The 9,760-nt window shown below is 37.8% G+C and overlaps 1 long non-coding RNA gene across 1 annotated transcript; it reads right to left on the minus strand.

Annotated features, from left to right (window-relative positions):
* Positions 1–225: 225 nt before the first annotated feature.
* LOC137474827 (uncharacterized) lies at positions 226–1,040 on the minus strand. Its single transcript, XR_010999519.1, has 2 exons — positions 754–1,040; positions 226–583 (listed from the first exon to the last, which is right to left on the minus strand). It is a non-coding gene; the product is annotated as an uncharacterized lncRNA (long non-coding RNA).
* Between the last annotated feature and the right edge of the window lie 8,720 nt (positions 1,041–9,760).

A 9,760-nucleotide genomic window follows, 5' to 3' on the forward strand; every position in this document is an offset into this window, starting at 1 on the left:
CCAAAACCTAGAATCAATCAGTTAACAAAATAATTATTTATAGACAATTAGCTATAAATAAATAGAATAATAGGAAAGAAAAAAGAAAGGAATAATGGGGAATTAAACTTGACACTTGTCACCCCTATGAAATGAAAAATGTGGGAATAGATGGGAAGGCTGTCTCAGGACTAAATATTTCATGGGGAATGATCAGGAACAGTAGAAAGTAGATGACTGCTCAAATTCAGTTAGACAGACATACTTTATTTTGTTTTATGGAAAGTCCAGCATCTAAATCACATTTAGAAATGTGGCTGTCATCAAATGCCAATACCAAATAGCAGAGGAGTGACATGAGCTTTTACTCACCCCTTAATTATTAATAGCCTTGTTTTGTAGAAATCAGACTTTAGGAAAAGCTGTCAACTCATACACAGAAGAAATTCAGTGGCAATTCACCTCCCTATCAGGCAGATTTACTCCACAGCTTGAGTTTGAATTTCTCTGGAGCTAGAAAACAGTTGCAAAGCAGAAGAGTTGCTGCTGCTTAGGGTGGGATCTTGCCTCTTGGTGCATCTGAGAGTCTTACAATCCCGAAACTCTATGAACTATTGCAATAGATAAAATTGCTCTCTGGATAGTTGCCACAATCAGGTGTATGTCCTTGCAGTTGTAAAGCAAGAGTGTTCAACCTGATCCCTTTATTTAAAAATATTAAAAAAAAAAAAAAAAAAAAAAAAATATATATATATATATATATGTATTGCCTACAGTAATGGATCTCAGGTGCTCAGTTCTGCCCAGTTGCTGGCCCTGCATCTTAAGACCTCAAAGCTGCCAACACTTGGACATAAGATCATAGAATCCAAGAACCATTTAGGCTTGAAAAGAGCTCCAAGAACAACAATTCCAACCATTAATCCATTTAAACAGTAAGATTCTCACTCCTATTAATGGTTCACACCCCCACTTGCTCACACCAACACATGCACAGTGTGGGTCCCTGTTGTCCCTCTTAGACACACATTCTACTCAGAGGCTGGCTCTCGGACCCAGAACCCTCTGGGGTCACACAGAGACACCAGAGACACACACGTGCTGAAGGGTCCCTTGGTTGATCTCTAGACCTTTTGGACACCTCAGTAACTGGCTGGAATGTCCTGGTCCCTTGATTAGCCAGCTCAAAGGCTGAGCCTCTCTTGAAGCCAGACCATCTTTATATCATCTTCTATTACACATCAGGGATCCCATGTCCCAGGTACTGACTCCCTTTGTCTCTGAGGTCCCATGGATAACTGCTCACTGTCCCACTGGGCGAGGCTTGGAGCAGTCCTGGAAGAAACTGGGACTCATGTCTAAGGCTGGGGCTCCCCAGCCTGCCTTTATGTCTCTGGACTCCTCTGTGCCTGTGGAGGTGAGTCTTTAACCACATGATCTGTCACTGGCCACTGTAAATGGTCTCTCTGTTACTTCTGGGTAAATTCTGAATACTGCCAGCAATGGGGAAACCCTGAACCTGCCTGATTCTCTCCTTTAATGAATTTTTTCTCTGTTTTTTCCTAGTTGCTTCTTATATTTCTTTTTACAAAGACGACTGTTTCATTTACTATTCTGCTGTAAACCCATGATCAGAGAAAAATTGAAAGAAAGAGGTGTGTGAAAAAAAAAAAAAACACAGAAAACACAAAGCCACCAGTCCAGCTAAAAGCTTTTTAAACATCCTGATAACAGCAAGAGTTTATTAGTTTCTATAGTACATAATAAAACTGTGTGTGTGTCTATTTATTCTTATCAGTGAGGTTTACAAGCAAGTATCATCAGCAGGAAGAACAGTTGCTACTCCCCTGTTCTTCTCATTCCCCACTTTCATAAGTTATTCCTGTTTTGTCTTCAGCAAAATAGCATTAGACTTTAATAACAATGGTATCAAAACCTTCAGACATTCTCAGCTAATTCATAACTAATAAATAAGGTACTTTATGTGCTCTGTACTGCCATCAAATACATTGGGGGAGAGGGAAAACGGGGAAATTAGTTCCAATAAGTAAAAGGAATGGGTTTTTGAGAAGACTGCTTCTTCCCAGAAATAGTAAATATTACTATGTGGAATAATTTTTAAAAACTATCTAGTAGTTTATCTCCCTTTATTATTTTTCCTTACAAAATTACTCACCAGCTAAACAAATGAAGGGTGTTGCTAAATTGAAATCCTTACTCAATGCTTGATACATTCCAAAGCTTTAATGTGTGAGGGTTTTTTTCTCATTTCTCCTCTCTGACACACACATTCTCCTTTCTGTTTTTTTCTGGAAGGGGTAACAAATATATAAATTACTCATGAAATTCATCAAGATTCATTTAAGTCCCTCATATCTTTTGTAACTGGCTCCATTTCAACAGTGCCATGGTAAAGGTGCTCACTTTGCTTGATCAGTCACTATATCCCAGAAAGACTAAATTAACAGTTACAAGTTTGGTGGGGGGGGTGAAACAGGGAACCAAAATGGCTTCACTAAAGCAAAACATACCAGGGAAGCCCTAATGATTTCATGTCTGGAGTACGCAAATATCACAAATGCAAAAACATGAACTATGTACATTTCCAAGAGTAAAAATGTGACAAACTTTTAAAAGCAGTCAAAACTAAATAAAAAAAAACAGTGTGTCATAGACTGGCACCAAAGCAGGAGATTTAAATGACACTGAGACCCAGCAGAAGGCTGGTGCCTTTGAAATAAGACCAGAGATCTGAATGTAACAATTTTTATTGCCTTCTACCAATCCTGTCACAGGGGGGTTATTCCCAGGAACATTACTAAATTGTGAACAGAAGCTTGTATAGTGTCTTCATTAACTAATGACTCCAAATACTGTCTAAACTGTACTTGTGTAAGCACTCAATGTGACACCCTTCCCTTTGCACTGACCTGTCCACTGGGATATAACTTAGGATGCAGACTACCCCTTTCATAAATCCATTTCCTTTGCCTGTTCTTTCTCAGGTCAACTTCATTATTCTCATTTCCAGAGCTCTCTATATGGAATTCTGCAGCCTGGTTTTAGGTTGTGTTTGTGGCTGGATATTAACCTATTATTAGCTGTTACTGCAGAAAAATGAACTGGGGACTTGGAGTTTGGTTAGTCTTGTACAATGTTCACAGCCAGACTAAATATCTCAGCTCCTTTTACAGTTAGTGGAGATAAGCATTTCCTTCTTGGTGTAATACAGCTTCAACTAAAGTAGTTGGTTAAAATAGGACAGAGAAATCACTCACTGAGAAACTTAATATCTCTGCTGAAGAGAATAAGGAACAAGGATGATAAGTTTAGCTGTAAATGCCTTATTTAAAATGAAGTTAGTTGAAGCCCATCTTCATTTCTGGTCAAAAAAAAAAAAAGCCTTGTTCCAGCTGTAGTTCCTTTCTTCTGTAGTAGCTTCTGGCTCAAAGCACAGGCCTGCAGACAGGCATAGCTGAGCTGGCTCAAACTCTGGCCCCACTAAAACCACAGTCACTGATTTGTCTCTCCTGACATTTGGAATGGGTTAGTCCAGGTAGGGGTCATTTTGCTTTCCATGTCTCACTGGTAAGGAATTAAGCTTTGGAATGATATGAAACCCTGCTGGAATGCAGCATAAACATCAGAAAGTGGCAGAAAATTTACCTACCTTCTCATCCTTATGTGAAGAGACAAGTACACAAAACCTGCCACAATTAATCATCTGCTTCCTAACCAGCTCAGGTCAACCTGAGAAGCCTAGGGCTGTTGTTGGCCTAATTCTGTACAAGAAGCAGATCTGTATTCCTATTTACATGCAAACTGTACTTTTTGCACAGATGAGAAAGGGAGCCAATGATTTAGTGACTCAGTCCCAAATAGCAAGGCAAATGATCTTTCATGGCAAATCCTGAAAGGTGCTTTCATTTCTCCCTGGAAAACTTAAATTCTTTTTCTTTGAATTTGAAAATAAAATTTACCTGTAAGGTATTCACTAACTTCAGTGTAAAAAAAAAAAAGAAAAGTCACCTTTTGGGTGTTTTTGTGTTTGTTTTGTTGTTGTTGTTTTGTTTTTGTTTGTTTTTTTTTTTTCCCAACATTCCCACAGACTGCTATTGTCAAAATGCTTGTATTAGTGTCATAGTTTTCAATCCTTGATGAATATATGCCAGTGTGATAAAAAACTGAATTGAGTTGATCATAGTCTACAGTTAGATGACCGTGCAGGCCCTTATTCTTGTCGACCATAATTTAGCTCACAGAGTCTGCCACTCAGTCCTTGAGCCATTTTGCATCTGCCACTTCATTTTAAGTGCCTCCACTGCCCAATAGAATTCTGCAGTTGCTAAAGAACAGCTTTCTCTTACCCTGACCCATCATTGCTAGCCCTTTCTGCATGAGTTCTAAAGAACTGTTGCATCCAATCACGGATAAAATTATTTCCTGAACTCATTCTGTTAGGCTTGCTAGTTTCTTGTATCATGTTGTGTTACCCTGTGTGACTCTTGGAGTGTCCTGTGCAGAGCCAGGAGCTAGGCTCTATGATCCTTGTGGGATCATGCAACTCAGGTTATTCTATGATTCCTTTCCACTCTTCTGCCTCCTCCAGGTTGTTCTGTGGGAAATAAATGAGCATTCATCCCTAAAATAAGCACAGAACGTTATAGCTTCTCATCCCTGGTCGCTTGCACCAGGGACTGAGGGAGCTCCTGGTGGAATATTTTCCTGCAAGTCAGAAGGGTGTCCTGATCCCACATCATATTGTTCAGTGGCCCTGCACTTCAGCTCGATCTTGCCTTGATTCCATGATCATTTCATAAACATTACCAAGTTTCAAAGAAGGCATTAACTTGCTGTGTATTTCACTGTGAGCTCAATTTTCCCTTATTATTCACACTTCATGCACATTGGCTTTGTCTCTGGCTGGATCCTGAAGTTGTCTCAAGGAAGCTGCTTCCCTGATGTCAGGTTGTTTCAGTAGAGCCCATGTTTTTTTCCAAATGGATCCTTGAGCATTATTTATCCTAAACCACCAAGATCAGAGGCTTTGTGCACTAATCAAAGGGCAACATCACCACTGAATTACCAGTGTGGCTTCCAAGGGTAGGCAATATGCAACATTAACTTCATGCTTTGCAAGGAACACTATTAAACTGCAAGCAGAGCCATCTCCTTGTGTGGAAAAGTAAGTGCAGGCAAGCACACACACACACCCCCACACAAAGAGATTGTGTCCCAGGAATGCTGTAGGCTCACAGAGCACAATAAGACTAAATGCTAAATGGTGTAGGATCAGAAGTCAGGCCCAGAGAGGAATAATTCTAAAAGCATGGAAGTAAGTGAACTAGTTTTTGCTGTTTAGCCTGGGGTAGAGAGTTCTCTTCCCACTGTGGTCCCTAAAGATGTTATTGCTCTATAAAAATCACCAGGAGTTTTTACTCCACTTTTAGTGATAAGCTATTTTTTTAAATCTGAGGATGGTTTTATTTAAAATATCTTGATTTGTGTTTAATGTGGAAAATTCAGAGAAACTTATATGAAATTTTCAAAGCTCGCATTCATAGCAATTATCACCTGCATTATTAGACTAGTCAAAACAAACTGAAACAGGTGTAACAATATTTTGAATAACTGCTATGACATATTTTGTCCTCCCATTGCTAGAATGAAAAACATATAATCACTGTTCTCTATTTCTTCATAAGAATTTCATCAGTAATTTTCTAAAGAGAGTGGAAAAAACTCACCAGTCTAGATTGGACTTCTGGCAAATTTACACTGATTTTAAAATACCTTTTTCTCAGATTCCAATGTGTGCTTTTTTCACAGTATAAGAACTTTTCTTGCTAGTTTCATTTATGAAATCAAATGGACAGTAAAGAACTTCTTGATTTTTCCTAATGAACTAATTGATTTTAGGCCATTAGATGGAGATACTAACAAAAATAACTAAACAGCTAACTGTCCAGTATTTCCTATAAACTTTCCCTTAGAATTCTAGAAAAGCTTTGAATTACATTTCTTGATGTGTTTATCTTAATTTTTTAACAATGCAAAAAAATATTATAGAAATGATATGGCAGGTTTCTGCAAATAAAATGCCTTTATTTCTTTCAATATATATTTTTGCTGAAGCTATAACTGTTCATGAGACCCTAAATAAACTCAATATTTCTAGATTTACTTAAGCAGATCCCCTTGTCATTTTGCTTCTCTCTTTCCAGATTAGTCTTTGTATTACTACAACGAAACACACCAATAATCCATATAAGTATCACTTTTAAAGAACTGCTTGAATCCACTGAACAATTTGCCTGCTTAAAATTATTCAAATGCTTCTGCATTCTTCTGGCCTTAGAATATGCTGCTTAATACAAGCAAGATCAAATAATCTCTGGAGCTACAACCAGTCTTTTTTTGTGGGGTCCTCTCCCAATTCAATGATTCTCTGGTTCCCTGTGCTTCAAACAAAAGCAGGTAATGATCAAACTCTTTCCACTGCTGCAGAAGCAGCAAAACTCCTTTCTCTGACCTTATTCAGGATTGAATTATCTCTTCAAATACCTTAGTCCAAGGAACATGTAGCTGATGTATAATGAGTTTAAGACTTCCTGGATTACAGACTGAACATCACAAACCTAATTAAAGTGAGAAGGATCTGAAGGATCTCATTCATTTTTTGAAATATCTTCAGTCTAAAATTCCGCAACTGTGAGATGTGGCACCCTTGGGATTCAATTAAACACTCACCTCAATATGTCTCTCAGAGGAGCATATATTTATATATATATTATATATTTATAATTTCTATATTTATCATTTCTATTTATAATTTCATGTATATAATTTCTTACAATAACATAGATTTTGCAGACAATAACTGATACACAAAGAAGTAGTGGAGCTCAGTGAGTTGTGTTGAAATATTATTGAATGCAAAGTCCTCCAATATCACTTAAGACAAACATTATGTTCTCTGAAAACATAAAAAGGAAAGGAAACAGGATGGAAAAAATATAAAAATAACATTTGTTATATAAAAATAAAACTTTTAAATACGGTTAAATAAGAGAGCAATGATTTCTGATTTCCAGAACATCTTGGCTCTGAAACTTTTCAGAAGACATAGTGTAAAGAAAGACAGTATCTCTATTTAATGTATGATTTAAGATTTTGAAAGGAATTTTTATGGAAAAGATTTGTTATGATGGGTGAAGACTTTTGGCCATGAAAATGTTTATAAATACAATTATTTGGATGAACTCATCTTGAAACTGCAGAATGCTAATTAGAAATTTTACTGTTCTGCAATTCACTTTCTACTGGAATGGAATGGTTGATATTAGCAGTGACACTTCTTATGTACAACAATGCTTTTTTTTCCACTTTTTTTTTTTTAATGCAGCGGTATTTTTTTTTATTCTCTCTAGGCAGAAAATATAACTGTAGCACAGAAAATAATTGGTACATTATTCATGTTAGCCCTTTGGGACTGGTTTTCATTCTCTTTAAACATTACTGTTTAGCTAGGTTGCTTTTGAAAACAAAATAAAATTAAAAAAAGAACCATCTGCATTTTAAAAGTAGATTGCTGAGATGGAAACTCATGTATCCCACTGACACAGAGGGGACTTGCTAGGTCTATAACCAAAATATTATTGACAAACTTGTCTTTAAATGACAGTGGAATACAATGAGAGTCATTAAGCTTATTCTGTTTAGGTACAATACACTATGTTTATATTAAAACACCATTTCTCCTTGACTTTCAAAAATGTCACTAATTCATAAAGAATGTTCAATGGTTAAATTAGGATCTTCTACTGAAACAGCATAGCAGGATATAAATAATCCACAGAGAATTTTTATCTGCAGGTGATGGAGACATAGCCCAAATGTTGTGTCATCCTGGATCTGCCACTTACAAATAAGAGGGAAGTTGTTAATGATCCGCAGCAGATTTGTTTGCAGTGACTTGTGGGAAGATGTGAAACTTAGTGCAAATGAGTTTAGGAAAAGGACCAATGATGTGCAAAAGGAGGGTTTAAGGTGCATCGTGGGGGCAAGCTTGAGAAAACAGAAGGCAAAAAGTAAAAGGTGCCTGTGTGAGCACGTTGATGGTCAGATCTCTTTTCTGGCTGAGCATTGTGCCTTATCAAGTGGGTCTAGCCGGTATTGTCATTAAATTTTAAATGCAACTGTCTTCCATGGGCATGAATTTTCTGTTTTGAGTGTAAGAAATCCACGCAGAATTCAAATAAGAACAGCCAACAAGAAGCAAAGAGATCTGAGGACAGCAGCTGGAGGAGACCAGCTTCTGAGCTGAGGACTGGGCTGAGTGCTCAAGACTCCTTGGTGGATGCACATTCCAAATAGCAACTTTCAGACCTGATTGACAAAGGGGTTTAGAAGCAGAATTTAGCTATCCTGGCTGATGTTCCTGCAAGTGATGGTTGTGACTAGATATGTGTAAATATAGGCACTGTCTTGGTGAGGGTGTAAGTATGCTCAGCCTTGACCCTGTGTGCATCTGGAACCACCTCCTGGAAGGGAAATGAGGGGGTTGTGGTGAAGTAAAGGTTTTTCTGTTCAGTCCCAGTCCCTGGAAAGAATATGGAGCAAATCCCCAGTCCCCCAGGATCATGTCCAGAGACACAAAGAACAAGGTGCCTGGGAATTGCAAGTGGATTTGGCAAAAATTACTTATTTAGGCTGAAGAAGAGAAAGCTCAAAGGGCATTTAATGGCTATTTTCTCTGAGTTAATGCGGGGTTACAGGGGAGCTGTGCTTAGAGGAGGATGTCAAAACATGGACAAAGGTTGCCTAGAGAGGCTTTTGAGAATATTTGGAATATTCTTTGTGATTTTCAACACTCAATTTTTAAGACTCTATAGAAACTTGACCTTACCTTGGAACTGAGCTTAGAGAAAAGATAGAGTAAGAATTTCCAGGTGTCCTCAAATCTGCATTTTTGATGTTTATATGATCACACTTGATTGATGGAAAGTGCACTTTTTTTGTTGTCCCTGCCCATGGCAGGAGATTTTTAACGAGATCATCTTTAATGTCCCTTCCAACCACCAGAACCATAATTCTGTGCAGCACCAAGCACTAAAGAAAAATGCAGGAAGCCTGTTGTGGCCTTCATGATTCACCTACCTTGTAGATGAAATCTCACCCAAGTTTCCTGTATTTCAACTTGTTTAATAAATGAATAGGCAGTGGAAAATCTCTCCCTGAATTTTAGGGAGAAGGATCACCTTGGAGGATCTTTGTGTCCAAGCATACATAATCATGCAGCCTAAAATAATTTTTAGGTTTTTTCATAGGCTAGGTCTAAACTGTAATTGTGGCAGAAAACAAATATTATCTGCCCACTATTTTATCTCTTGTTTTGGGAGATAATAAACACTTGCCAACTCTTTGGCACATCCTGAAATTACTAATGTTGTCATTATTCTATGGACATCTCAGAGACAAAATTAGGTTGACCCAGAAGTGGTATGGAACAGCTGTGCAAAGCCTGCTACTCCTAATCCACTGGTACCCCAGTATAGCCCATTTGCAAAGGAAACAGTCTCCTGATGGAATAGGGTAGGGTTCCTGATGGAACAGTCTCCTGATGGAACAAGGTAGTGCCAAAGTCCATGACAAGCATCATCTTTCTAAAAAGCTTTTAACATTAAATAAATCTCATAAGGAAAAATGGTTTATTAGACTAAGAAGAAAATTTTTACAATTCCACACAGTGTTTCTGTATTTTTTATGCCCCAAAGGCTGT

The sequence above is a fragment of the Anomalospiza imberbis genome, chromosome 1, assembly GCF_031753505.1.
Source record: "Anomalospiza imberbis isolate Cuckoo-Finch-1a 21T00152 chromosome 1, ASM3175350v1, whole genome shotgun sequence".
NCBI classification, from domain to species: Eukaryota; Metazoa; Chordata; class Aves; order Passeriformes; family Viduidae; genus Anomalospiza; species Anomalospiza imberbis.